General features: G+C 27.0%; 1 protein-coding gene across 2 annotated transcripts in view; it reads right to left on the bottom strand.

Annotated features, from left to right (window-relative positions):
* Positions 1-14756, bottom strand: part of LOC143242200 (E3 SUMO-protein ligase PIAS1-like) — a 571445-nt gene that overhangs the window by 62112 nt on the left and 494577 nt on the right. The window lies entirely within an intron of this gene.

Raw genomic sequence — 14756 nt, 5'->3', positions numbered from 1 at the left:
TATTAAAAATAATCTTAAAGCCAGCCCTTATCAAACTTTTTATTAAAATAATCTTAAAGCCAGCCCTTATCAAACTTTTTATTAAAATAATCTTAAAGCCAGCCCTTATCAAACTTTTTATTAAAATAATCTTAAAGCCAGCCCTTATCAAACTTCTTATTAAAATAATCTTAAAGCCAGCCCTTATCAAACTTCTTATTAAAATAATCTTAAAGCCAGCCCTTATCAAACTTTTTATTAAAATAATCTTAAAGCCAGCCCTTATCAAACTTCTTATTAAAATAATCTTAAAGCCAGCCCTTATCAAACTTTTATTAAAAATAATCTTAAAGCCAGCCCTTATCAAACTTAAAATAATCTTAAAGCCAGCCCTTATCAAACTTTTATTAAAAATAATCTTAAAGCCAGCCCTTATCAAACTTTTTATTAAAATAATCTTAAAGCCAGCCCTTATCAAACTTTTTTTATTAAAATAATCTTAAAGCCAGCCCTTATCAAACTTCTTATTAAAATAATCTTAAAGCCAGCCCTTATCAAACTTCTTATTAAAATAATCTTAAAGCCAGCCCTTATCAAACTTCTTATTAAAATAATCTTAAAGCCAGCCCTTATCAAACTTCTTATTAAAATAATCTTAAAGCCAGCCCTTATCAAACTTCTTATTAAAATAATCTTAAAGCCAGCCCTTATCAAACTTCTTATTAAAATAATCTTAAAGCCAGCCCTTATCAAACTTCTTATTAAAATAATCTTAAAGCCAGCCCTTATCAAACTTTTTATTAAAATAATCTTAAAGCCAGCCCTTATCAAACTTTTTATTAAAATAATCTTAAAGCCAGCCCTTATCAAACTTTTTATTAAAATAATCTTAAAGCCAGCCCTTATCAAACTTCTTATTAAAATAATCTTAAAGCCAGCCCTTATCAAACTTCTTATTAAAATAATCTTAAAGCCAGCCCTTATCAAACTTCTTATTAAAATAATCTTAAAGCCAGCCCTTATCAAACTTCTTATTAAAAATAATCTTAAAGCCAGCCCTTATCAAACTTTTATTAAAATAATCTTAAAGCCAGCCCTTATCAAACTTCTTATTAAAATAATCTTAAAGCCAGCCCTTATCAAACTTCTTATTAAAATAATCTTAAAGCCAGCCCTTATCAAACTTCTTATTAAAATAATCTTAAAGCCAGCCCTTATCAAACTTCTTATTAAAATAATCTTAAAGCCAGCCCTTATCAAACTTCTTATTAAAATAATCTTAAAGCCAGCCCTTATCAAACTTTTTATTAAAATAATCTTAAAGCCAGCCCTTATCAAACTTTTATTAAAATAATCTTAAAGCCAGCCCTTATCAAACTTTTATTAAAAATAATCTTAAAGCCAGCCCTTATCAAACTTTTTATTAAAATAATCTTAAAGCCAGCCCTTATCAAACTTTTATTAAAATAATCTTAAAGCCAGCCCTTATCAAACTTCTTATTAAAATAATCTTAAAGCCAGCCCTTATCAAACTTCTTATTAAAAATAATCTTAAAGCCAGCCCTTATCAAACTTCTTATTAAAATAATCTTAAAGCCAGCCCTTATCAAACTTCTTATTAAAATAATCTTAAAGCCAGCCCTTATCAAACTTATTAAAATAATCTTAAAGCTTATCAAACTTATTAAAATAATCTTAAAGCCAGCCCTTATCAAACTTTTTATTAAAATAATCTTAAAGCCAGCCCTTATCAAACTTTTATTAAAATAATCTTAAAGCCAGCCCTTATCAAACTTCTTATTAAAATAATCTTAAAGCCAGCCCTTATCAAACTTTTATTAAAATAATCTTAAAGCCAGCCCTTATCAAACTTATTAAAATAATCTTAAAGCCAGCCCTTATCAAACTTCTTATTAAAATAATCTTAAAGCCAGCCCTTATCAAACTTCTTATTAAAATAATCTTAAAGCCAGCCCTTATCAAACTTTTTATTAAAATAATCTTAAAGCCAGCCCTTATCAAACTTTTTATTAAAATAATCTTAAAGCCAGCCCTTATCAAACTTCTTATTAAAATAATCTTAAAGCCAGCCCTTATCAAACTTCTTATTAAAATAATCTTAAAGCCAGCCCTTATCAAACTTCTTATTAAAATAATCTTAAAGCCAGCCCTTATCAAACTTCTTATTAAAATAATCTTAAAGCCAGCCCTTATCAAACTTCTTATTAAAATAATCTTAAAGCCAGCCCTTATCAAACTTTTTATTAAAATAATCTTAAAGCCAGCCCTTATCAAACTTAAAGCCAGCCTTATTAAAATAATCTTAAAGCCAGCCCTTATCAAACTTTTTATTAAAATAATCTTAAAGCCAGCCCTTATCAAACTTCTTATTAAAATAATCTTAAAGCCAGCCCTTATCAAACTTTTTATTAAAATAATCTTAAAGCCAGCCCTTATCAAACTTTTTATTAAAATAATCTTAAAGCCAGCCCTTATCAAACTTTTTATTAAAATAATCTTAAAGCCAGCCCTTATCAAACTTCTTATTAAAATAATCTTAAAGCCAGCCCTTATCAAACTTCTTATTAAAATAATCTTAAAGCCAGCCCTTATCAAACTTCTTATTAAAAATAATCTTAAAGCCAGCCCTTATCAAACTTTTATTAAAATAATCTTAAAGCCAGCCCTTATCAAACTTCTTATTAAAATAATCTTAAAGCCAGCCCTTATCAAACTTTTATTTAAAAGCCCTTATCAAACTTCTTATTAAAATAATCTTAAAGCCAGCCCTTATCAAACTTTTTATTAAAATAATCTTAAAGCCAGCCCTTATCAAACTTTTTATTAAAATAATCTTAAAGCCAGCCCTTATCAAACTTCTTATTAAAATAATCTTAAAGCCAGCCCTTATCAAACTTATTAAAATAATCTTAAAGCCAGCCCTTATCAAACTTTTTATTAAAATAATCTTAAAGCCAGCCCTTATCAAACTTCTTATTAAAATAATCTTAAAGCCAGCCCTTATCAAACTTTTATTAAAATAATCTTAAAGCCAGCCCTTATCAAACTTTTATTAAAATAATCTTAAAGCCAGCCCTTATCAAACTTTTATTAAAATAATCTTAAAGCCAGCCCTTATCAAACTTTTATTAAAATAATCTTAAAGCCAGCCCTTATCAAACTTTTATTAAAATAATCTTAAAGCCAGCCCTTATCAAACTTCTTATTAAAATAATCTTAAAGCCAGCCCTTATCAAACTTTTATTAAAATAATCTTAAAGCCAGCCCTTATCAAACTTCTTATTAAAATAATCTTAAAGCCAGCCCTTATCAAACTTCTTATTAAAATAATCTTAAAGCCAGCCCTTATCAAACTTCTTATTAAAAATAATCTTAAAGCCAGCCCTTATCAAACTTTTTATTAAAATAATCTTAAAGCCAGCCCTTATCAAACTTTTTATTAAAATAATCTTAAAGCCAGCCCTTATCAAACTTTTATTAAAAATAATCTTAAAGCCAGCCCTTATCAAACTTTTTATTAAAATAATCTTAAAGCCAGCCCTTATCAAACTTTTTATTAAAATAATCTTAAAGCCAGCCCTTATCAAACTTCTTATTAAAATAATCTTAAAGCCAGCCCTTATCAAACTTCTTATTAAAATAATCTTAAAGCCAGCCCTTATCAAACTTTTATTAAAATAATCTTAAAGCCAGCCCTTATCAAACTTTTATTAAAATAATCTTAAAGCCAGCCCTTATCAAACTTCTTATTAAAATAATCTTAAAGCCAGCCCTTATCAAACTTCTTATAATCTTAAAATAATCTTAAAGCCAGCCCTTATCAAACTTTTATTAAAAATAATCTTAAAGCCAGCCCTTATCAAACTTCTTATTAAAATAATCTTAAAGCCAGCCCTTATCAAACTTCTTATTAAAATAATCTTAAAGCCAGCCCTTATCAAACTTTTTATTAAAATAATCTTAAAGCCAGCCCTTATCAAACTTCTTATTAAAATAATCTTAAAGCCAGCCCTTATCAAACTTCTTATTAAAATAATCTTAAAGCCAGCCCTTATCAAACTTTTTATTAAAATAATCTTAAAGCCAGCCCTTATCAAACTTTTATTAAAATAATCTTAAAGCCAGCCCTTATCAAACTTTTATTAAAATAATCTTAAAGCCAGCCCTTATCAAACTTTTATTAAAATAATCTTAAAGCCAGCCCTTATCAAACTTCTTATTAAAATAATCTTAAAGCCAGCCCTTATCAAACTTTTATTATTAAAATAATCTTAAAGCCAGCCCTTATCAAACTTTTTATTAAAATAATCTTAAAGCCAGCCCTTATTAAAAATAATCTTAAAGCCAGCCCTTATCAAACTTTTTATTAAAATAATCTTAAAGCCAGCCCTTATCAAACTTTTATTAAAATAATCTTAAAGCCAGCCCTTATCAAACTTTTTATTAAAATAATCTTAAAGCCAGCCCTTATCAAACTTCTTATTAAAATAATCTTAAAGCCAGCCCTTATCAAACTTTTATTAAAAATAATCTTAAAGCCAGCCCTTATCAAACTTCTTATTAAAATAATCTTAAAGCCAGCCCTTATCAAACTTCTTATTAAAATAATCTTAAAGCCAGCCCTTATCAAACTTCTTATTAAAATAATCTTAAAGCCAGCCCTTATCAAACTTCTTATTAAAATAATCTTAAAGCCAGCCCTTATCAAACTTTTATTAAAAATAATCTTAAAGCCAGCCCTTATCAAACTTCTTATTAAAATAATCTTAAAGCCAGCCCTTATCAAACTTCTTATTAAAATAATCTTAAAGCCAGCCCTTATCAAACTTTTTATTAAAATAATCTTAAAGCCAGCCCTTATCAAACTTTTTATTAAAATAATCTTAAAGCCAGCCCTTATCAAACTTTTTATTAAAATAATCTTAAAGCCAGCCCTTATCAAACTTCTTATTAAAATAATCTTAAAGCCAGCCCTTATCAAACTTCTTATTAAAATAATCTTAAAGCCAGCCCTTATCAAACTTCTTATTAAAAATAATCTTAAAGCCAGCCCTTATCAAACTTCTTATTAAAATAATCTTAAAGCCAGCCCTTATCAAACTTCTTATTAAAATAATCTTAAAGCCAGCCCTTATCAAACTTTTTATTAAAATAATCTTAAAGCCAGCCCTTATCAAACTTTTATTAAAATAATCTTAAAGCCAGCCCTTATCAAACTTCTTATTAAAATAATCTTAAAGCCAGCCCTTATCAAACTTCTTATTAAAATAATCTTAAAGCCAGCCCTTATCAAACTTCCAGCCCTTATCATTAAAAATAATCTTAAAGCCAGCCCTTATCAAACTTCTTATTAAAATAATCTTAAAGCCAGCCCTTATCAAACTTTTTATTAAAATAATCTTAAAGCCAGCCCTTATCAAACTTTTTATTAAAATAATCTTAAAGCCAGCCCTTATCAAACTTTTTATTAAAATAATCTTAAAGCCAGCCCTTATCAAACTTCTTATTAAAAATAATCTTAAAGCCAGCCCTTATCAAACTTCTTATTAAAATAATCTTAAAGCCAGCCCTTATCAAACTTCTTATTAAAATAATCTTAAAGCCAGCCCTTATCAAACTTCTTATTAAAAATAATCTTAAAGCCAGCCCTTATCAAACTTTTTATTAAAATAATCTTAAAGCCAGCCCTTATCAAACTTTTTATTAAAAATAATCTTAAAGCCAGCCCTTATCAAACTTCTTATTAAAATAATCTTAAAGCCAGCCCTTATCAAACTTCTTATTAAAATAATCTTAAAGCCAGCCCTTATCAAACTTTTTATTAAAAATAATCTTAAAGCCAGCCCTTATCAAACTTTTATTAAAAATAATCTTAAAGCCAGCCCTTATCAAACTTTTATTAAAATAATCTTAAAGCCAGCCCTTATCAAACTTTTATTAAAATAATCTTAAAGCCAGCCCTTATCAAACTTCTTATTAAAATAATCTTAAAGCCAGCCCTTATCAAACTTTTTATTAAAATAATCTTAAAGCCAGCCCTTATCAAACTTTATTATTAAAATAATCTTAAAGCCAGCCCTTATCAAACTTTTTATTAAAATAATCTTAAAGCCAGCCCTTATCAAACTTCTTATTAAAATAATCTTAAAGCCAGCCCTTATCAAACTTTTATTAAAAATAATCTTAAAGCCAGCCCTTATCAAACTTCTTATTAAAATAATCTTAAAGCCAGCCCTTATCAAACTTCTTATTAAAATAATCTTAAAGCCAGCCCTTATCAAACTTTTATTAAAATAATCTTAAAGCCAGCCCTTATCAAACTTTTATTAAAATAATCTTAAAGCCAGCCCTTATCAAACTTCTTATTAAAATAATCTTAAAGCCAGCCCTTATCAAACTTTTATTAAAATAATCTTAAAGCCAGCCCTTATCAAACTTCTTATTAAAATAATCTTAAAGCCAGCCCTTATCAAACTTTTTATTAAAATAATCTTAAAGCCAGCCCTTATCAAACTTTTTATTAAAATAATCTTAAAGCCAGCCCTTATCAAACTTCTTATTAAAAATAATCTTAAAGCCAGCCCTTATCAAACTTCTTATTAAAATAATCTTAAAGCCAGCCCTTATCAAACTTCTTATTAAAATAATCTTAAAGCCAGCCCTTATCAAACTTTTATTAAAATAATCTTAAAGCCAGCCCTTATCAAACTTTTTATTAAAATAATCTTAAAGCCAGCCCTTATCAAACTTTTTATTAAAATAATCTTAAAGCCAGCCCTTATCAAACTTCTTATTAAAATAATCTTAAAGCCAGCCCTTATCAAACTTTTTATTAAAATAATCTTAAAGCCAGCCCTTATCAAACTTTTTATTAAAATAATCTTAAAGCCAGCCCTTATCAAACTTCTTATTAAAATAATCTTAAAGCCAGCCCTTATCAAACTTTTTATTAAAATAATCTTAAAGCCAGCCCTTATCAAACTTCTTATTAAAATAATCTTAAAGCCAGCCCTTATCAAACTTTTTATTAAAATAATCTTAAAGCCAGCCCTTATCAAACTTTTATTAAAATAATCTTAAAGCCAGCCCTTATCAAACTTCTTATTAAAAATAATCTTAAAGCCAGCCCTTATCAAACTTCTTATTAAAATAATCTTAAAGCCAGCCCTTATCAAACTTTTTATTAAAATAATCTTAAAGCCAGCCCTTATCAAACTTTTATTAAAAATAATCTTAAAGCCAGCCCTTATCAAACTTTTTATAAAAATAATCTTAAAGCCAGCCCTTATCAAACTTCTTATTAAAATAATCTTAAAGCCAGCCCTTATCAAACTTCTTATTAAAATAATCTTAAAGCCAGCCCTTATCAAACTTCTTATTAAAATAATCTTAAAGCCAGCCCTTATCAAACTTCTTATTAAAAATAATCTTAAAGCCAGCCCTTATCAAACTTAAAGCCAGCCCTTATTAAAATAATCTTAAAGCCAGCCCTTATCAAACTTTTATTAAAATAATCTTAAAGCCAGCCCTTATCAAACTTCTTATTAAAATAATCTTAAAGCCAGCCCTTATCAAACTTTTATTAAAATAATCTTAAAGCCAGCCCTTATCAAACTTATTAAAATAATCTTAAAGCCAGCCCTTATCAAACTTCTTATTAAAATAATCTTAAAGCCAGCCCTTATCAAACTTATCAAACTTATTAAAATAATCTTAAAGCCAGCCCTTATCAAACTTCTTATTAAAAATAATCTTAAAGCCAGCCCTTATCAAACTTCTTATTAAAATAATCTTAAAGCCAGCCCTTATCAAACTTTTTATTAAAATAATCTTAAAGCCAGCCCTTATCAAACTTCTTATTAAAATAATCTTAAAGCCAGCCCTTATCAAACTTTTTATTAAAATAATCTTAAAGCCAGCCCTTATCAAACTTTTCTTATTAAAATAATCTTAAAGCCAGCCCTTATCAAACTTCTTATTAAAATAATCTTAAAGCCAGCCCTTATCAAACTTCTTATTAAAATAATCTTAAAGCCAGCCCTTATCAAACTTCTTATTAAAATAATCTTAAAGCCAGCCCTTATCAAACTTCTTATTAAAATAATCTTAAAGCCAGCCCTTATCAAACTTTTATTAAAATAATCTTAAAGCCAGCCCTTATCAAACTTCTTATTAAAATAATCTTAAAGCCAGCCCTTATCAAACTTCTTATTAAAATAATCTTAAAGCCAGCCCTTATCAAACTTTTTATTAAAATAATCTTAAAGCCAGCCCTTATCAAACTTCTTATTAAAATAATCTTAAAGCCAGCCCTTATCAAACTTTTATTAAAATAATCTTAAAGCCAGCCCTTATCAAACTTCTTATTAAAATAATCTTAAAGCCAGCCCTTATCAAACTTCTTATTAAAATAATCTTAAAGCCAGCCCTTATCAAACTTCTTATTAAAATAATCTTAAAGCCAGCCCTTATCAAACTTCTTATTAAAATAATCTTAAAGCCAGCCCTTATCAAACTTCTTATTAAAATAATCTTAAAGCCAGCCCTTATCAAACTTCTTATTAAAATAATCTTAAAGCCAGCCCTTATCAAACTTCTTATTAAAATAATCTTAAAGCCAGCCCTTATCAAACTTCTTATTAAAATAATCTTAAAGCCAGCCCTTATCAAACTTTTATTAAAATAATCTTAAAGCCAGCCCTTATCAAACTTCTTATTAAAATAATCTTAAAGCCAGCCCTTATCAAACTTTTTATTAAAATAATCTTAAAGCCAGCCCTTATCAAACTTTTTATTAAAATAATCTTAAAGCCAGCCCTTATCAAACTTTTATTAAAATAATCTTAAAGCCAGCCCTTATCAAACTTCTTATTAAAATAATCTTAAAGCCAGCCCTTATCAAACTTCTTATTAAAATAATCTTAAAGCCAGCCCTTATCAAACTTTTATTAAAATAATCTTAAAGCCAGCCCTTATCAAACTTCTTATTTAAAATAATCTTAAAGCCAGCCCTTATCAAACTTCTTATTAAAATAATCTTAAAGCCAGCCCTTATCAAACTTTTTATTAAAATAATCTTAAAGCCAGCCCTTATCAAACTTTTTATTAAAATAATCTTAAAGCCAGCCCTTATCAAACTTCTTTATTAAAATAATCTTAAAGCCAGCCCTTATCAAACTTCTTATTAAAAATAATCTTAAAGCCAGTCCTTATCAAATTTCATATTAAAAATAATCTTAAAGCCAGCCCTTATAAAACTTTTTATTTAAAATAATCTTAAAGCCAGCCCTTATCAAACTTCTTATTAAAAATAATAATCTTATCAAACTTCTTATTAAAATAATCTTAAAGCCAGCCCTTATCAAACTTCTTATTAAAATAATCTTAAAGCCAGCCCTTATCAAACTTCTTATTAAAATAATCTTAAAGCCAGCCCTTATCAAACTTTTTATTAAAATAATCTTAAAGCCAGCCCTTATCAAACTTTTATTAAAATAATCTTAAAGCCAGCCCTTATCAAACTTTTTATTAAAATAATCTTAAAGCCAGCCCTTATCAAACTTCTTATTAAAATAATCTTAAAGCCAGCCCTTATCAAACTTCTTATTAAAATAATCTTAAAGCCAGCCCTTATCAAACTTTTTATTAAAAATAATCTTAAAGCCAGCCCTTTTAATAAGAAGTTTTATAATCTTAAAGCCAGCCCTTATCAAACTTCTTATTAAAATAATCTTAAAGCCAGCCCTTATCAAACTTCTTATAAATAATCTTAAAGCCAGCCCTTATCAAACTTCTTATTAAAATAATCTTAAAGCCAGCCCTTATCAAACTTCTTATTAAAATAATCTTAAAGCCAGCCCTTATCAAACTTTTTATTAAAATAATCTTAAAGCCAGCCCTTATCAAACTTTTTATTAAAATAATCTTAAAGCCAGCCCTTATCAAACTTTTATTAAAAATAATCTTAAAGCCAGCCCTTATCAAACTTCTTATTAAAATAATCTTAAAGCCAGCCCTTATCAAACTTTTATTAAAATAATCTTAAAGCCAGCCCTTATCAAACTTTTTTAAAAATAATCTTAAAGCCAGCCCTTATCAAACTTTTATTAAAATAATCTTAAAGCCAGCCCTTATCAAACTTCTTATTAAAAATAATCTTAAAGCCAGCCCTTATCAAACTTTTTTATTAAAAATAATCTTAAAGCCAGCCCTTATCAAACTTCTTATTAAAAATAATCTTAAAGCCAGCCCTTATCAAACTTCTTATTAAAATAATCTTAAAGCCAGCCCTTATCAAACTTCTTATTAAAATAATCTTAAAGCCAGCCCTTATCAAACTTATTAAAATAATCTTAAAGCCAGCCCTTATCAAACTTCTTATTAAAATAATCTTAAAGCCAGCCCTTATCAAACTTCTTATTAAAATAATCTTAAAGCCAGCCCTTATCAAACTTCTTATTAAAATAATCTTAAAGCCAGCCCTTATCAAACTTCTTATTAAAATAATCTTAAAGCCAGCCCTTATCAAACTTTTTATTAAAATAATCTTAAAGCCAGCCCTTATCAAACTTTTATTAAAATAATCTTAAAGCCAGCCCTTATCAAACTTTTATTAAAAATAATCTTAAAGCCAGCCCTTATCAAACTTTTTATTAAAATAATCTTAAAGCCAGCCCTTATCAAACTTCTTATTAAAATAATCTTAAAGCCAGCCCTTATCAAACTTCTTATTAAAAATAATCTTAAAGCCAGCCCTTATCAAACTTCTTATTAAAATAATCTTAAAGCCAGCCCTTATCAAACTTCTTATTAAAATAATCTTAAAGCCAGCCCTTATCAAACTTCTTATTAAAATAATCTTAAAGCTTATCAAACTTTTTATTAAAATAATCTTAAAGCCAGCCCTTATCAAACTTCTTATTAAAATAATCTTAAAGCCAGCCCTTATCAAACTTTTATTAAAAAATAATCTTAAAGCCAGCCCTTATCAAACTTCTTATTAAAATAATCTTAAAGCCAGCCCTTATCAAACTTTTATTAAAATAATCTTAAAGCCAGCCCTTATCAAACTTTTATTAAAATAATCTTAAAGCCAGCCCTTATCAAACTTCTTATTAAAAATAATCTTAAAGCCAGCCCTTATCAAACTTTTATTAAAATAATCTTAAAGCCAGCCCTTATCAAACTTCTTATTAAAATAATCTTAAAGCCAGCCCTTATCAAACTTTTTATTAAAATAATCTTAAAGCCAGCCCTTATCAAACTTTTATTAAAATAATCTTAAAGCCAGCCCTTATCAAACTTTTATTAAAAAATAATCTTAAAGCCAGCCCTTATCAAACTTCTTATTAAAATAATCTTAAAGCCAGCCCTTATCAAACTTCTTATTAAAATAATCTTAAAGCCAGCCCTTATCAAACTTCTTATTAAAATAATCTTAAAGCCAGCCCTTATCAAACTTCTTATTAAAAATAATCTTAAAGCCAGCCCTTATCAAACTTCTTATTAAAATAATCTTAAAGCCAGCCCTTATCAAACTTTTATTAAAATAATCTTAAAGCCAGCCCTTATCAAACTTTTTTTAAAATAATCTTAAAGCCAGCCCTTATCAAACTTCTTATTAAAATAATCTTAAAGCCAGCCCTTATCAAACTTTTATTAAAATAATCTTAAAGCCAGCCCTTATCAAACTTCTTATTAAAATAATCTTAAAGCCAGCCCTTATCAAACTTCTTATTAAAATAATCTTAAAGCCAGCCCTTATCAAACTTCTTATTAAAATAATCTTAAAGCCAGCCCTTATCAAACTTCTTATTAAAATAATCTTAAAAGCAGCCCTTATCAAACTTTTATTAAAATAATCTTAAAGCCAGCCCTTATCAAACTTTTATTAAAATAATCTTAAAGCCAGCCCTTATCAAACTTCTTATTAAAATAATCTTAAAGCCAGCCCTTATCAAACTTCTTATTAAAATAATCTTAAAGCCAGCCCTTATCAAACTTCTTATTAAAATAATCTTAAAGCCAGCCCTTATCAAACTTCTTATTAAAATAATCTTAAAGCCAGCCCTTATCAAACTTCTTATTAAAATAATCTTAAAGCCAGCCCTTATCAAACTTTTATTAAAATAATCTTAAAGCCAGCCCTTATCAAACTTCTTATTAAAATAATCTTAAAGCCAGCCCTTATCAAACTTCTTATTAAAATAATCTTAAAGCCAGCCCTTATCAAACTTCTTATTAAAATAATCTTAAAGCCAGCCCTTATCAAACTTCTTATTAAAATAATCTTAAAGCCAGCCCTTATCAAACTTCTTATTAAAATAATCTTAAAGCCAGCCCTTATCAAACTTCTTATTAAAATAATCTTAAAGCCAGCCCTTATCAAACTTCTTATTAAAAATAATCTTAAAGCCAGCCCTTATCAAACTTCTTATTAAAATAATCTTAAAGCCAGCCCTTATCAAACTTTTTATTAAAATAATCTTAAAGCCAGCCCTTATCAAACTTTTTATTAAAATAATCTTAAAGCCAGCCCTTATCAAACTTTTTATTAAAATAATCTTAAAGCCAGCCCTTATCAAACTTCTTATTAAAATAATCTTAAAGCCAGCCCTTATCAAACTTCTTATTAAAATAATCTTAAAGCCAGCCCTTATCAAACTTTTTATTAAAATAATCTTAAAGCCAGCCCTTATCAAACTTCTTATTAAAATAATCTTAAAGCCAGCCCTTATCAAACTTTTTATTAAAATAATCTTAAAGCCAGCCCTTATCAAACTTCTTATTAAAATAATCTTAAAGCCAGCCCTTATCAAACTTCTTATTAAAATAATCTTAAAGCCAGCCCTTATCAAACTTCTTATTAAAATAATCTTAAAGCCAGCCCTTATCAAACTTTTATTAAAAATAATCTTAAAGCCAGCCCTTATCAAACTTCTTATTAAAATAATCTTAAAGCCAGCCCTTATCAAACTTTTATTAAAATAATCTTAAAGCCAGCCCTTATCAAACTTCTTATTAAAATAATCTTAAAGCCAGCCCTTATCAAACTTCTTATTAAAAATAATCTTAAAGCCAGCCCTTATCAAACTTCTTATTAAAAATAATCTTAAAGCCAGCCCTTATCAAACTTCTTATTAAAATAATCTTAAAGCCAGCCCTTATCAAACTTCTTATTAAAAAAATAATCTTAAAGCCAGCCCTTATCAAACTTTTTATTAAAATAATCTTAAAGCCAGCCCTTATCAAACTTCTTATTAAAAATAATCTTAAAGCCAGCCCTTATCAAACTTCTTATTAAAATAATCTTAAAGCCAGCCCTTATCAAACTTCTTATTAAAATAATCTTAAAGCCAGCCCTTATCAAACTTCTTATTAAAATAATCTTAAAGCCAGCCCTTATCAAACTTCTTATTAAAATAATCTTAAAGCCAGCCCTTATCAAACTTTTTATTAAAAAATAATCTTAAAGCCAGCCCTTATCAAACTTTTTATTAAAATAATCTTAATCAAACTTTTTATTAAAAAATAATCTTAAAGCCAGCCCTATCAAACTTTTTATTAAAATAATCTTAAAGCCAGCCCTTATCAAACTTCTTATTAAAATAATCTTAAAGCCAGCCCTTATCAAACTTCTTATTAAAAATAATCTTAAAGCCAGCCCTTATCAAACTTCTTATTAAAATAATCTTAAAGCCAGCCCTTATCAAACTTCTTATTAAAATAATCTTAAAGCCAGCCCTTATCAAACTTCTTATTAAAATAATCTTAAAGCCAGCCCTTATCAAACTTTTATTAAAATAATCTTAAAGCCAGCCCTTATCAAACTTCTTATTAAAATAATCTTAAAGCCAGCCCTTATCAAACTTCTTATTAAAATAATCTTAAAGTCAGCCCTTATCAAACTTTTATTAAAATAATCTTAAAAGACTAATCAAACTTCAGCCCTTATCAAACTTCTTATTAAAATAATCTTAAAGCCAGCCCTTATCAAACTTCTTATTAAAAATAATCTTAAAAGCCAGCCCTTATCAAACTTCTTATTAAAATAATCTTAAAACCAGCCCTTATCAAACTTCTTATTAAAATAATCTTAAAGCCAGCCCTTATCAAACTTCTTATTAAAATAATCTTAAAACCAGCCCTTATCAAACTTCTTATTAAAAAATAATCTTAAAGCCAGCCCTTATCAAACTTTTATTAAAAATAATCTTAAAAGCCAGCCCTTATCAAACTTCTTATTAAAATAATCTTAAAGCCAGCCCTTATCAAACTTCTTATTAAAAATAATCTTAAAGCCAGCCCTTATCAAACTTCTTATTAAAATAATCTTAAAGCCAGCCCTTATCAAACTTCTTATTAAAAATAATCTTAAAGCCAGCCCTTATCAAACTTCTTATTAAAAATAATCTTAAAGCCAGCCCTTATCAAACTTTTTATTAAAAATAATCTTAAAGCCAGCCCTTATCAAACTTCTTATTAAAAATAATCTTAAAGCCAGCCCTTATCAAACTTCTTATTAAAAATAATCTTAAAGCCAGCCCTTATCAAACTTCTTATTAAAATAATCTTAAAGCCAGCCCTTATCAAACTTCTTATTAAAATAATCTTAAAGCCAGCCCTTATCAAACTTTTTATTAAAAAATAATCTTAAAGCCAGCCCTTATCAAACTTCTTATTAAAAATAATCTTAAAGCCATTATCAAACTTTTTATTAAAATAATCTTAAAGCCAGCCCTTATCAAACTTCTTAT

This window comes from Tachypleus tridentatus, unplaced genomic scaffold (assembly GCF_004210375.1).
Source record: "Tachypleus tridentatus isolate NWPU-2018 unplaced genomic scaffold, ASM421037v1 Hic_cluster_2, whole genome shotgun sequence".
Taxonomy (NCBI): Eukaryota; Metazoa; Arthropoda; class Merostomata; order Xiphosura; family Limulidae; genus Tachypleus; species Tachypleus tridentatus.
Note: the sequence above shows the minus strand (reverse complement) of the source record. Positions and strands in the feature narration are given on the sequence as shown.